The 13,533-nt window shown below is 51.0% G+C and overlaps 1 long non-coding RNA gene across 1 annotated transcript in view; it reads right to left on the reverse strand.

Moving 5' to 3' along the window:
• The window catches only part of LOC105986667, a 43,234-nt gene extending 29,820 nt beyond the window's left edge, over positions 1–13,414 (reverse strand). The window contains exon 1 of the long non-coding RNA XR_001175126.1: positions 13,236–13,414. This is a non-coding gene — a long non-coding RNA (uncharacterized LOC105986667). The remainder of the gene's footprint in view (positions 1–13,235) is intronic.
• Between the last annotated feature and the right edge of the window lie 119 nt (positions 13,415–13,533).

Below are 13,533 nucleotides of genomic sequence, written 5' to 3' on the forward strand. Positions count from 1 at the left end.
ATTTTATTACTCATCATTATAGGACATTTTAGGCTTTTTTCCAAGTTTTCAGTATTTCAGTGACTAATAAATAGTTACTGTAGGCTCTCTGCCTGTGCCTTGGGGTTCATCAGCCCTTTTCTTCATGTCAAGAGATTCCTACCAGGGATCACCAGCTCAATGAGGATAGAGATTTTATGTTTCTTCCTCAATTATATCCCCAGTGCCTAGAACTGTGCCGCCTGGCTCAGCATATGTGCACAGGAAGTGTTTGTTGAATGAATAATTGACCAGCAAGAGGAAGACATAGCTGCAAGTTATTTTAATAACCAATACTTCTGCAATGCTTGCACTTTATTTACAAAGGCTTTTTTTTTTTTTTGGTCGATCGTGGGGCCTGAACTCTGGGCCTGGGCTCTGTCCCTGAGGTCTTCAGCTCAAGACTAGCACTCTACCACTTGAGTCACAGCACCACTTCCAGCTTTTTCTGCTTATGTGGTGCTGAAGAATAGAACCCAGGGCCTCATGCATGCAAGGCAAGCACTCTACCACTAAGCCATCTTTCTAGCCCACAAAGGCATTTTTTAAACTTCCTTGTTGCATTTAATTCTGGAAACTAAAGTGACAATTAAAGATGATAGTCTACACAAAGTACCCAATGAGCACTCAACAGGTGTTTGTCCCTTTTGTCATTTGCTTTCTATATTCTTTCCACTGGCCCAGGACCGTCCCCTCCCTGCTTGCCATGATTTATTCGCTACCCATTATAGAACCACCTTACTCCTAAAGGTTCTTTGGGAAGATTAGTTTTATTCATCCTCTAGGACTTTCTTGGGAAGAAGTACTGGAACTACATGCTTTCCTGTGTCACTGAAAGAGGATGTCAGCAGCTTTCCCCTAAGTATTCTGTGTTTGGACACATTAAATAATAGTTAGCTGTCCAGTTTCCCAAGTAGCTCTTGAGGGCAAGAGTCATGATTGACTAAATTTGTTAATTGCAGGTCAATTGGAAACTTCCTTATAAAAGGTACATGCTCAGTAGCAGTGGAGTGAACAAATGAATCCCAAATTTCCTATGTGATTTTCAGTGGCTACAGGCTTCATATTCCTGAAGGCACAGGTCCTCCTCACTGCTCTGCTCTCAGACAGCACCCAAACCACCCTGGGGAGGGCGCACCTCAGCATCGAGGGACTGGCATGAGGAACGGCGCTGCTTTCTTCCCACTGCCCAGTTTTATGCTTCTTTCTGCTTTTCATATTTCAATCAATCCTTTTTTTTTTTTTTTGGTTGTTGTGGAGCTTGAACTCTGGGCCTGGGCACTGTCCCTGAGCTCTTAATTTCAAAGTTAGCCCTCTACCACTTTGAGCCACAGCACCACTTCTGGTTTTCTGGTGGTTAATTGGAGATAAGAATCTCACAGACTTTCCTGCCTGGGCTGGCTCTGAACCGTGATCCTCAGATTTCAGCCTCCTGAGTAGCTAGGATAACAGCTGTGAGCCACCAGCTCCCAGCTTCAATCCTATCTTTTTTTAAAAAATTATTTCATTTATTTTTATGTGGTAATAAGGAATGAAACCCAGGGCCATACATTCTAGGCAAGCACTCTACCCCTCAGCCACATTCCCAGCCCTCAGCCCTAGCTTTGACAGTCCTTATGTTAGGTTTTAGTGCCTTTCTAATTCTTTCCTTTTCCCTTTGGAATTACAGATCATTTTCACCTTCACTCCCTTCAAATAATTTGAAATTAGAAAATCAACAGAGCCCAGCAGTAATTAAGAAGTTAAGCCAGAATGATTTCAAGGTAGTAAGACTAAGACCACATCTCTCACGTGTTAACACCTGTAAGGTTTATTGCTCGGTGTGTAACAGGTGGTCTTCCTCTTCTAGATAGTATCATCGATTTGTTCCGTTTTAAATACCAAATGCCAACATGACACCTGACATAGACAGGTATGTTTTGAGAGAAAGAGCTTTTGCTTTCTTCTCATTTTTTTTTCATGGCACACATACAACTCCATATACATAATTCTGTCCTATCAAGCTGAGAATTCTATATTTTTATGAGTTAGGCATTTAATAGGTTTTTCAAGGATGGAATCTCAACCACCTTTTATAGTATTGTTTTTATGAGGAACAGCATTGGAAATGACAGACAAGGACCAGAAGGAAACTTCTAGAATCCGTGTGAAAGTTAAAGCTTCCTCTGTTCCTTCTAAACTCAACATTGACTCTTGTTGGGCTACAAAGGACCCCTGTCCCAATCAGGAAACGCAATGCCTCAGTCAGGGAAGCAGTGGGAAGCTTGGTCTGCGGTGGGTACTGGCAGGGTCTTCATGGGTCCCCTTTGAAGGATTCAGTCTTCTTGATTAACCAGGCTAAGCTTGTCTCCCTTGGCATAAAGCCCCAGTCCCATTGTAGCTTATTCCTGTTCAGCCTCTTCTCGGTTAAAAATTCTGGCTTTTTTTCTTCTTCTTCTTTACCTCTCCAGTTTAGTCTCTCACTGTAATATCTGTTTAAAATGCTTTCTGTTTCTTTACAAAGGTATCAAGATTTAAAGTAAAATACTTTAAAAGTCTTAAGTTTGATGGGTTTTGGCAACTGCAAACACCCATATTATCATCACTACATCAAGACACAGAGCATTTCTAGCCCCCTGGAAAGTTTCTTGTGACTCTTTCCAGCCAACCCTTTCTGAGAGACAGCCCCCTTCCTGAATTCCGTACCCTAGATGAGTTTTGCCCATATGAACTTCATATAAGTAGAATTACAGAGCCAGTTCCTTTCTTTTCTTCTTTTGGACAATAATAACAAACTATGTAGACATAATCTAATTTCTTTTCTTTTCCAAGATGTCAAAAGTTAACATCCTGAAATGTTTGGCAGTAGTAACCAGTGGGTAGGGAAGATTTGGGTGTTTGTTACTAACTTCTTTATGTATTCTGGTATATTAAAAATATACAGGTAATTTTATAATAATAGAGAAAAATCAAGCTTTCTTCTTTCTTCCTAAGGTGGGGGAAAAATAAGAGAGAGATAGGAATAGTGATGTTTAGAAGGGGGCCTGGGAAAGGAGTCCCAGACTACGGAAGACAGAGAATAGTAATCAAGGTGGGCTATTGCTGGAGGTAGAGTATTGGGAACATCTTTTCCAGATCAGAGACCTCTTGAGCCATTTCCTGCTGGATTCTTAGTTATCTCTTTGCATATAGAACCAAAGGATTCCTTCGAAGTCAAACTCTTCCCCTTGGCAACATGGTCTAGGGTAAGGGTGAAAGATAGTATGAAAGTAGACAGGCATTAGGGGCTCACGCCTGTAATCCTAGCTACTCAGGAAGATGAGATCTGAAGATCATAGTTTGAAGTTAGACCAGGCAGGAAAGTCCCTGACACTCTTGATCTCCTATTAACCACCCAAAAAGATGGAAATGGAGTTGTGGCTCAAGTGGTAGCATGGTAGCTTTGAGCAAAAAAACAAAGTAGTGGTGCCAGCCCAGAGTTCAAGCCCCAGAAATGACACCACAAAACAAATTATGAAAATCATGAAAAAACATATACCTCAACAACATGTTTAAAGCCCCTGATCACACATTTTAGTGGTATATGAAACAAATGATAATAGAAATGTACAGTTGAATCTTGGAATATCACTTGATTCTAGATAAGGGGTACTTCCCTGCCTTGTTTCCTGGTTGCCCTATCCTATAAAGGGGTGAACACACAGAGAAGAGATGGGGGACAAGACAAGCTAAAATGCAGAACAGGTTTGGAATCCTGAAATAATATTTGTACAAACACTCAAAACATGAAAAAGAGAAAACAACCTAGCAATTTCACAACAGAATGCAAGGCCTCACCCCATTGACTAAATGGTCCCATATGTGGTAATCTATTAAACTGGGAAGCTTTTGAGACTCGGGCAGTGCCAGGGCTCTGTGCGAGCTGGCTGTGGGATGGGCCAGTTGTGCAGCCTCCCTGAGCCCATTGCTCCCTCTCAAAAGTGGGGAACAATAATCTTGTCCACCTCTCAGAGGAGGTAGGAGAAGTGACAGGCTCTTTGTAAACTACAGACACTACCCAGGAGCCAACAGTCTCTTCTGGACCTGGAGAGGATGTGAGCTTCAGGCTCTGAATCCTATGATCATTGGCTTTGGGGAGGGGAAAACTAAAAAGCAAGAAGTGTTCTGGTGGGGAATTAGTGGTGGGAAAAAAAAAGGAAAAATGGTCCAGGTCATAGGTCTAGGTTCCAATCAATACTCTGTGTGACTTTGGGGTAGAACTTTTATTATCACAAAGCCTCTGTTTTCCACCTGGGAAAAGGGAGCAGCCATCAATGGACTGCTCCAATGGCTTGCTGGGATCAAGCTGGGAAGAGACAGATCTTTGTAATAGGTGCTCAGCTAGATACCTGGGACAAGAGACTCCCGTGATCAGAGTGAACTATCTCTTAGGCCAGATGCCTTAGCAGCAGGTGAAGAGTAAAATCTACCTATCTCCTGCCCAGCACACCTAGGCAGCTGCCTGTAAACCAGGATGGTGAGCTTTAGAGCAAAGGGCAGGCATACAGAGGTTGGATGCTTACACCATTGGCATCAAGTTTTTTAATTCCACTGGGCACTGACAAGATGAATCACCTGGATGGAGAAAATGCTGTAGCTGGGCCAGAAGTGCCCAAGCCCATCTGAGCGAGATCCACAGCCACATGCCTGGCCCAGTGACCCCTCCTCGTCGGGAAGGCTTGGCATAAACGCCTCCACGTCCAGCAGCCAGGCCCAGAGACTGCAGTCCTGAGGGAAGTGTTTTTAACAAAATGACACTTTCCCCCCCTCCTTCCTCTTACCTGTTTCCCTTCTCCCTTCTCAGCGGGTAACTTGGACATTTGTTTGGAGAACAAAGCAGGAGCTCTCCCTGCCCCGAGGGGAGGGGGGTGAGTACCAGGGCGCTAGTCCCCACACCCAGTACCTGTTCCCAAGCCTAGGAATCTACCACCTTAGAATCACAGGGCCCTCAGGGAACCCCCCAATTTTGTTAGAAATGGGAACCCAAAGCCAACTGGTCTGGTTTGGGCCAAGTTTCTTGTTTATGATGTTTTCACCAGGTAAGCCTCTGGGTCGGGGTGCTTTGAAGAGATAAGCAACTCAGTGCACTGGGACAAGTCTCTTTGGGGCAGGGTCAGTTCCCCTCCCCCTCCCCACCTCTCACCCCAACTTCCCTTCTTAACTCTGGGCCTCTAAATGAGCAATCTCTTGGTCCTACGGTAAAGTTAGTGGACCTTTTCCTGTCTGCGGTTTGAACTGGCTGTATCTGACTCTCCCCTCCCCCCTTTATTTTAAATTCCTTTTTCCTCCTCCTTTAACTGAGTCCCTTTGGGGCTCTGGCCTTCGAAAAGGCCACTTGCACACATCTGAAGTCCCTACTTCTGACTTACCTGGCCTCTGCCCTCCTTTGGGAGTTTGTTTATTTTAGCTCTTACTGGCTCAGAAAGACAGGTTGGAGGTAGGACGGGAGGTCGCCAGGTCTGCAGGCGGCCCAGCCCAAGCTCAAGCTCCGGCAGCCTTTCTGACAGGCAGCGGAGCGAGCAGCTGCGGCTGACCTACTGACGCTCCTCCCGCCTGGGCTACGGCAACCCCGCAAACTGCCCATTGTCCAGAGCTCAGAACCCAAGATGGCAGGCCTCTGGCGCTCTCCCGGACATCTCAGCTGAGTCGATGCCACTTCCCGAATTAATTGTTAATTCATGACATCGATTTACAGAGCATCAGAACCTTTAAATGGCTGCACTCCAAACCAAAACCAATCGCCGCCACCCAGGAGCCAGCGGGGAGTGGAGGCAGCCGCTGGATGCCGAGCCTGGTCGCTTCTGGTCCTGGGAAAAGACATTTGGGGAACCACTTTCCAAAGGGGACCCGGCCGGCATCCTTCACACCTTTTCCTGCAGACGAAGCCGGATGCCAAGGTATTTGTTGTTAAAACTGGACCCCAAAGTATTTGTTGTTAAAAACATAGTTGGACTCCAAGTGGCCGTTCACGAGGACTTTATAAAGTTACACAAAAATTGATCAAGTACGTGTTTTCAGGGAGAATAAAGGCTCCCCAAAGATCTTCGCAGGTACACACAAACCTATACATTATGTCAATATAGATCCAGATCTGTATACCCACATAAGGTATGATTAAATGGACGAGAAAAATAGTAGAACTAATGTATTAAAGCAGTTCGAGGTGATGTATTAAACCATCTATGATGAAACCATACAAGCATATTAGGTGTTAAGCAGGATGGAATACAAGCTAATTACACAGGTTACAGGTCGCACAAAAGAAAAGGAAAGCCCTCACTGGGAATCTCAAGGTGACCCCAAAGGGAGGAGAGAAACACCTGGACCTCCAGCCTTGCCTGCTTTTTCCTGCTGTGTCCTGACTGACTGTCCTAATTCAGGCCCCCACATACCCACCCTTGTCTTGGTGTGGATGAAAAGATCCCTAAAGACTAGTTCTTTGCAGGGCTGAATTACCAGATCCTCTTTTATAATAAGGATCAGAGTCCAGTTTAAGGATAGAATGCAGATTTCTCAAATTGACAGGTGAAGACAAACTTCCCACGGTTACTACCGGCCTCTGCGCAGGGCATTTGGTTGCCCAGGGCTTTAGCTGAAGCGTTCTGGTCCCAGACATCTAAAACAATTTAATGTGCTATTTTTCCATCGCCCCCAACGCTGGTATTTAGAGCCAATGTGGAAATTGAAATCAATCTTTCTTTAGACGCACATACCTGCACGTTCTTTAAAGCTGTGATTGGAAAGGCAGTTAGGAGATTTGCCCGGTAGACTACAAGCAGCCAGTTCAAAGCAAAGCAAGACGCACAGTTAGAAATCTGATATTAACTGCGCTCTCACATATAGCTGCGCTTAATGATAATTACTGCATTACTGCGTGTGTTTACTCTTCTCCCGCACGGGGTTGGGGGGGAGGGGGACAGGAGAGGAATTCGGACACTAAATTACACTACAGAGTGACGCCATTAAAAGTGGGGGGGGGTGAATGTCAGTGTCTTCAACTTGTAGCCTAAATGAGTGTTTGGTGAATTCGTTTTTTTCCCCCTCCTCGGGAGTAACTCCGAAGGGAAACCTCAAACATCGATGGGAAGATGAGCATGTGGGTTCGACTAGGATGGTTTCTCATGGGAAATCTTTCCTTCACCGGCCCTGGATCCCCAAGACTATCCTGCGCCCCCGCTGGTCCGGGCTGATCTTGCGCGCGAGCGCGCAGGGCGCCGGGCCCGGAGCAGCTTTTATTTGCAGTCTCTTTAACTCTCCACGGCAGCTTCTCTTCCCTCCCAGCGCCCTGCCGCGGAGTGTCAGACAAGCCTGTCGCCGTGCGCTCTCACCTCAGAGTCAATATTATCTCAGATGGGCACAATAGACTGGAATGAAAAGCTAATATTGAACCAATGCAGTCCCTGCCCGCGCGCAGCGGCGATGCCACCCTTTGTTGGGTTTTCCTGGGCGAGGGGAGCCGCTGGCCGCCCGGCTAAGCGAAGGGCGGGCGGCGGCTGGTCGTTGGGTTTAGCCTCTTCCAGCCCCGGCGGGTGTGGAGACGAGAGGAGCTTTAGAGGCTTTGGAGGCCCAGGCCTCTCGGGCCCTACACTCGGCCTTTCCTCCGATTGTCAGCCCCATGGCCATCTGGGGGAATCTGGGCCCACACAGCACTCTCTCCGTGCCTGATGCCCATGTATGGGGGCGGGGGGGGGGCTGGTCCAGTGTGCCCAGTCTGTGGGTGTAAAGGGCCCTTAACATCCAAGTGGGTAAATCAGAGGGCTTCTTCCCCACATCTAGCAAGCCACACCCCACGAAGAGGCCGCTGGCTGCGGAGCTTACACGAGCTCCAGGACGGGAGGCCAGTGTGGAACAGCTGAGGTCTTTGGCCAGGGTGTATTTTTTTGGGGGTGGGGCCGTGTGAGACCCTCTATGGGCCACTTGGGACTCTTCCAGCCCTTGAACACCCTTAATGTATCCACAGCCCCCTGGGCACAGACCAGGCAGAACTCGGAGAGCGGCGCACAGCTCGGACTGTCCTCCCTTTCCTTCCTCCAAGGTTGCAGGGCCAATCGGAGTCACCTACACTAGTGACTTTGGGGACCCGAGTCTCCTCCGCAGCTTACCACCCCGCTGCAGCACGTGCGGGCTGCACTGTGCCCGCCAGGCCTACGCCCTAGGTGCGATTCCACAGTTGGAAAACTGCTAAGTTCGGGGGCAAGGGCTGAAGTCCAGGCAAAAGCGGCCTGGAGGACAAATTGGCAGTGGACAGCTTTAAAATGACCAGGGAGGGCCTCAGGGAGCCCTGGGCTGTCGGGGCTGGAGGCCCAGATTTGAGGGGGACAGAGCTGTCTTCACCTCTTCAGGACAGTCCCGGGGCAAGCACGCCCTTTCCCTCTGCTCCTGCCTCCCGGTCTGCGGGACCCCTGTCGGTCTCCCTTTACCTGCCCTCGCTTGCTCGTTGGCTTTCATTTGAAAGCAGCCGAGGAACTGACGCTAAACCCTAACCCGGGAGTCCGGCGCGGGCTGTCTAGCCGAGTGCGGGATTCAGGAGGGAAACGTGAGGGGAGGGCGACCCCCGGAGACCCAGGTGCTCACAGGCTCCGCCAACACCGAGGGGACGGCAGCGATCCCGAGTCCCCCCCCACCCCCCGCCCCCCATCGCTCTTCATACTACCCGGGTTTCCAGCAAACCCCGAGGATTGCACTGACCACCCCCCTCAGGGGAGGGGAGGGAGCCGGAGGAACCGACTTGTGCCCCTTTGCCCACAGGTGCCCTGGGCCTACGGTGCCCCCTGGGCAGTAACTAAGGACCTACGGCCCGGGGCGTCTTCCGCTGGCCTCAAGGGGGCGCTAATCTAGCAGCGCTGCACCCCACTACCCCAGCTCCTCCCCACCCCCACCCCACCCGGCCCCAGCCGGACCCGGGGTCTCTCAGTATCACTGTGCTGGGGGGAGGGGGGAATCTGAGGGCTGCAGCCGGCCTGCCTCTGGCGGCCCGTTTCGTAGAGCAGAACCCCGTCCCCCACTTCTCCCCTCTTCCCTGCCCCCTCCCCTCTTCAAGGAAGCCCGACTCCCGGGGCGAAGCTGGTGAACGCTCCGTCGAGTTGGTGGGGCCAGGAGTGGTTTCGCGGCGTCCTCTCTCCTCTACAGCCACCCGCCCTGCACTTCCGCCTCCAATAGCCTGGGTGGCCGATTCGGAGGTCTAGGCAATGGGGACCCCCCCCCCCGCGCCCCGCCTCCGGGCGCACGGGCTGGGGGCTCGGAGGACACCTCGCCCGCGCGTCCCCGCCACTAGGCGCCGCTGCGCGCACACCGATGACAGCCCGGCCGCCGCGCCCGCCGGGCTCCGGGCCTCGGGACCGAAAGGGATCTGCCGCGATCGTTTAAAAAAAAAAGATTTTTTTAAAGACACGATTTCCACTTTTCCGAGTTCACCGAAGCTCTACGCATTCGGTGCGTCCCGAGCGCCTGGAGAATCACCGTGGACCCCAGGACGAATTAACCCGCCAGCGAGCGGCCTCCCCAATCGCACGCCCCGGACACGGAACCTGGGACCTGGGACGGGGAAGGGCTCACCGGTTCCCGTTGTGAGAGATCGCTGCGCCAACCCAGGTCGGTAGGCCTCACCACACCGGAACAGGCACCGCATAGCATAACTGAGATGGGTTGATGAACGCGCCCCGGGCAGGCTCACGGACTCTCCCACCAAGGTAAACAAGCAAACCCTTTTCATACATGCGACAAGGCACAGTCCCACAAGTAGGGACCTCGCCAGCCCCCACCACCCGTGTGGTGTGAAAGCCCTGCACTCACCCCCAGACTGGCGGCCTAACACCAAAGCCAGTGACCCACCGAGAGCCGCCGTTTGCTCCTCTGAGCTGGGGCAGGGGCCTTAGAGGAAGCACAGAGCAGATGGTTATCAGAGATCCGTAGAAATCTCTGCCCTTTTGGTGCCTCGTGAGAGGAATCCAGGCCTCTCTCATCCCAACACCTCCTGAAGGAAGTTCGTGGCCTTTAGGCAAACACAGGGAGCACTGCTGGAGCGAGAGATCAATATTAGTTCCTTTGCACAGCTTCTTCATTCACAGAACAGGAGGCCCGGCCAGTAGCCGTGGCCTTGGGGAGAGAATATTAACGGCCACAGTGACAGGAGCCGACTTTTATGAACGTTCTTTATGTGCCAGACACTGTCTGAACACTTTGCTTATCTCTGCCAACAATCCCAAGGGCCAAGATACTATTATTCATTTCCCATCTGAAGGAAAACAGAGGCACAGAGAGGTTAAGTAACTAACCTACAACCACATAGTTAACCTGTGAACGCAAGTCTCTTGGGGGGGGGGGAATACAGGGATATTAAGATATAATTGCATATAGCAAAATTCACACTTTGTACTGTACATTTCTTTGAGTCTTGAAAACCACAGTTGTGTAAGTACAGTCACAATCAGAGCAGAACAGCTCTATCATAGTCTTTCCCCTACCAAACAAACGGCAGCAACAACAACAAAATCTCAACATCCTTGCTCACCACTACCCTCCACTGCTTCCCAGACAGCACTTAGCTATATTTTTACACACAACAAAATGAGGTCCGGAGAGTCCAAGGTGTTGCTTAAAGCCAATCAGTGACAGATTTGGGATTAGAACTTCCCAAGTGTCTGCTAGTCTGGCTGCCGATCCAGTGTAGATCCATAAGTGTACACAGCCAGGCCTTCCAGACCCAAAGTGATTTGGAGGGACACACCCAGCCAAGGGAAGAAGCCCCACGGTGTGGATATTTCACCAAACACCCATTCTTCTAGCAGCAGCTAAGAAACAAAGGGGGTCCACAAAGGCTGGAAGACACAAACGCAGTCCTAGGCAGCCCAGGGTCCAGAACTGAGATCCTAGTGCACTGGTGAGCCTCGGCTGGCCAGAGTGGTTAATGAATTACTCTGCTAGTTAATTCTCCTACTTGTCAGGGCCAGTGGCTCAGACCTTCCCGGGAGCCTCAGGTTGGGATGCATGGATTAGCATAATTACCCAGCTCCCAGGATTTCCTTGTCCCCCACCTTCACCCTTTGCTTGGGGGGGGGAGGGCGGGCAAGTGGGCTTCGGGGACTGTGGGATTAAGAGTGGAGGAGAGATGCCCACCCTGCTACCTCCCAAAAGATGAGCACCAGAAGCCGCTCCTCCGTTCTCACCCACCTGCTAGCCAGCCAGATCCTTTGGGAGCAATCTTGACCCAGGAAAACGATGACCCTCGGAGGATGCCATCGCACTGAACAAATGTCCCTGCCTGGAGCAAGAGGCTGAGGCATCCTGTCTACAGCGTGTGTCCTGCTCCCTTAGGTTCCTCCCAACGCACCGAGGACTGAACACAGCTGAAGCACTCAAGGCTGACCATGGTACAAGAGGAGACATACCCTTACAAGACACACCACTGGGATCTCCCACAAGCTCATGGCCAAGACTAGATTTCTCCTGCCTTCAAGACCAGTGATTTTTACCCCTAGCCAAGACCATGAATTCTACCTGTGTGGGGAAAAGTGGGGGGGGGGGGAGCTTATTCTCGGTCTCAGGATCTGGAAGCTTTTAATGGTCCTGGTTTGGGGCCCTGGACTCTCCCCACCCAGCAAAGATGGCCAGTCTCCCCTCCAGCCCTCTTGGTGGGGCACTCAGGGTCAGGAATCTGACTTGGGTATCTCCAGCTTCAGGTCCCCAGGGTTGATCCTTCCTTCCACTGGAACTTGCAGGCTGGGTGTAGTCAGAGATCTCCACCCTGCACACCCCCCCCCCCAGAGGGCACAGTGAGGCCTCTGTCCCCACAGCTTGGTTTCGGGAGGGATTTCTGAGCAGATACAGTATTTGGGGAGTGGGGCAGGGAACTGCAGTCAGTGTGGAAGCAAGTGTGAACTTTTCCCATTGAGAGGGCCAAAGTGAGGTTCGCGTGTCCTATGTAAATGGATGTATGGGTATGTGTTCCAAAGGTTAAGGGCAGCAACCGGGTGATTTCTGTGGGCTCTTAGTTCATCCCACTAGAGCCTCAACTCCATCAGAAAATACCTCTCCCAACTCTTCTGCCCAGGTTTGTCGACAAAACCTGAACATCCCTGGCTGACCAACTCAACCTAGACCTAAAATAAAATCAATTAATTGGCATGACCAAAGATCGAGCAGTAGAGAAAACCAGGCCAGCAGAGGAGACAGGAAGACAGGGGGCCAAGCAGTTGGAGAGACCCAGGCACACGTCCTCAGCACCAACCCCCTGGCTGACTTGGGGAGCCTTCTAGGCTCCCTCTGGGAGGATTCGGTTTTTTCTGTTCCAGATCTACATTTTCAGGGTCTCATGCTACCTAGTCACCAAACACAGATACTTCTGCTTCTGGAAGGTAAATGACATGGGCCTAGGGAGTAATAAAGGACGCCAGAAAAAAATTAAAAACCATTCATTGTAAACGTGTAAAATACCTGCTGGTACTTCACTTTAGAAGGATGTAATTGGCAAAAGGGAAAAAAAAGGAAAAAAACAGGCGGCTGATGGATAGATAATAGATCTTTAACCACCAATAAACAGAGAGCAGCGCCAGCAGCCTGGGGGATGTGATCATAATTATGCCGCGGCGTGAGCCAATAGGGACGAGAGAACACGGCCCTAAAATCATCCCAAAACCGAAGGCGAGCTCGAAAATGCGGACATAGGACCAGAGACTCCATCCGCAGTTCCTGGGTTTGCAAAGCAAACTAATTTTGGGACCACAAATGTCAGAATAAGAATAGAAATAATAATAGTAATAATAATAATAGCAACAACAATGTGAAAAACCATGCCAACACTAATTATAAAGACAACAAAAACGATCATGCTTGCACAGCATCGGCCCTTCTCCTCCCCTCCCCGGGGAGCCCCGTCCCACCCAAACATCTCAGAATGACCTCTCTTTTGGAGAAGGTGAGCACTTTTCAGACAGAAATAATCCAAGGCTGTGAGGCGCGCGCGGGTGCAAGTTGAAGTCCCACCGGCCCGGTACGGTTGGGTCCCAACTTGGAAAACGAACCCCCAGTCCAGGCTAGGGCTCCACGGGCGTGGAGCCTGGGACCTCGGTCCTACACGTGGTTGGAGGAGGAGGACACCCCCTCCCTGCACCCCCTGGCGCCCAGGAACCCCCCGGGAGTTTCGCTGGGGGTGGGGACTGGTCGAAGCACGCGGTGCCTTCAGCCCCACCACGCCCGCTTACCCTCGCGGTGCTCCGCTAGCCGTCTCAGCCACCCCAACGCGGGGCTGCGAGGAGCCAAGGCGGTGGAGATCTGAGTGCTAGAATCGGCGTGTCTGTCCATCCGTCCGTCTGTCTTCCCACCTCCGGCGGCGTAGCAGGCTTGGGATCCGAGGGGGGCGGGGGGGCGCAGCGAAGGCAGCGCGGGCGGGAACTCTGCAGGGACCGGGGTGCCCCGGAGGGAGTGGTGGTAAAGGAAGAGGCGGTGGCTGAGGGGGGAGGAGGTGGGGAGAGGAGGAGGAGGAGGAGGAGGAGGGGGAGG

Source organism: Dipodomys ordii, unplaced genomic scaffold (genome assembly GCF_000151885.1).
Source record: "Dipodomys ordii isolate 6190 unplaced genomic scaffold, Dord_2.0 Scaffold36, whole genome shotgun sequence".
Lineage (NCBI taxonomy): Eukaryota > Metazoa > Chordata > Mammalia > Rodentia > Heteromyidae > Dipodomys > Dipodomys ordii.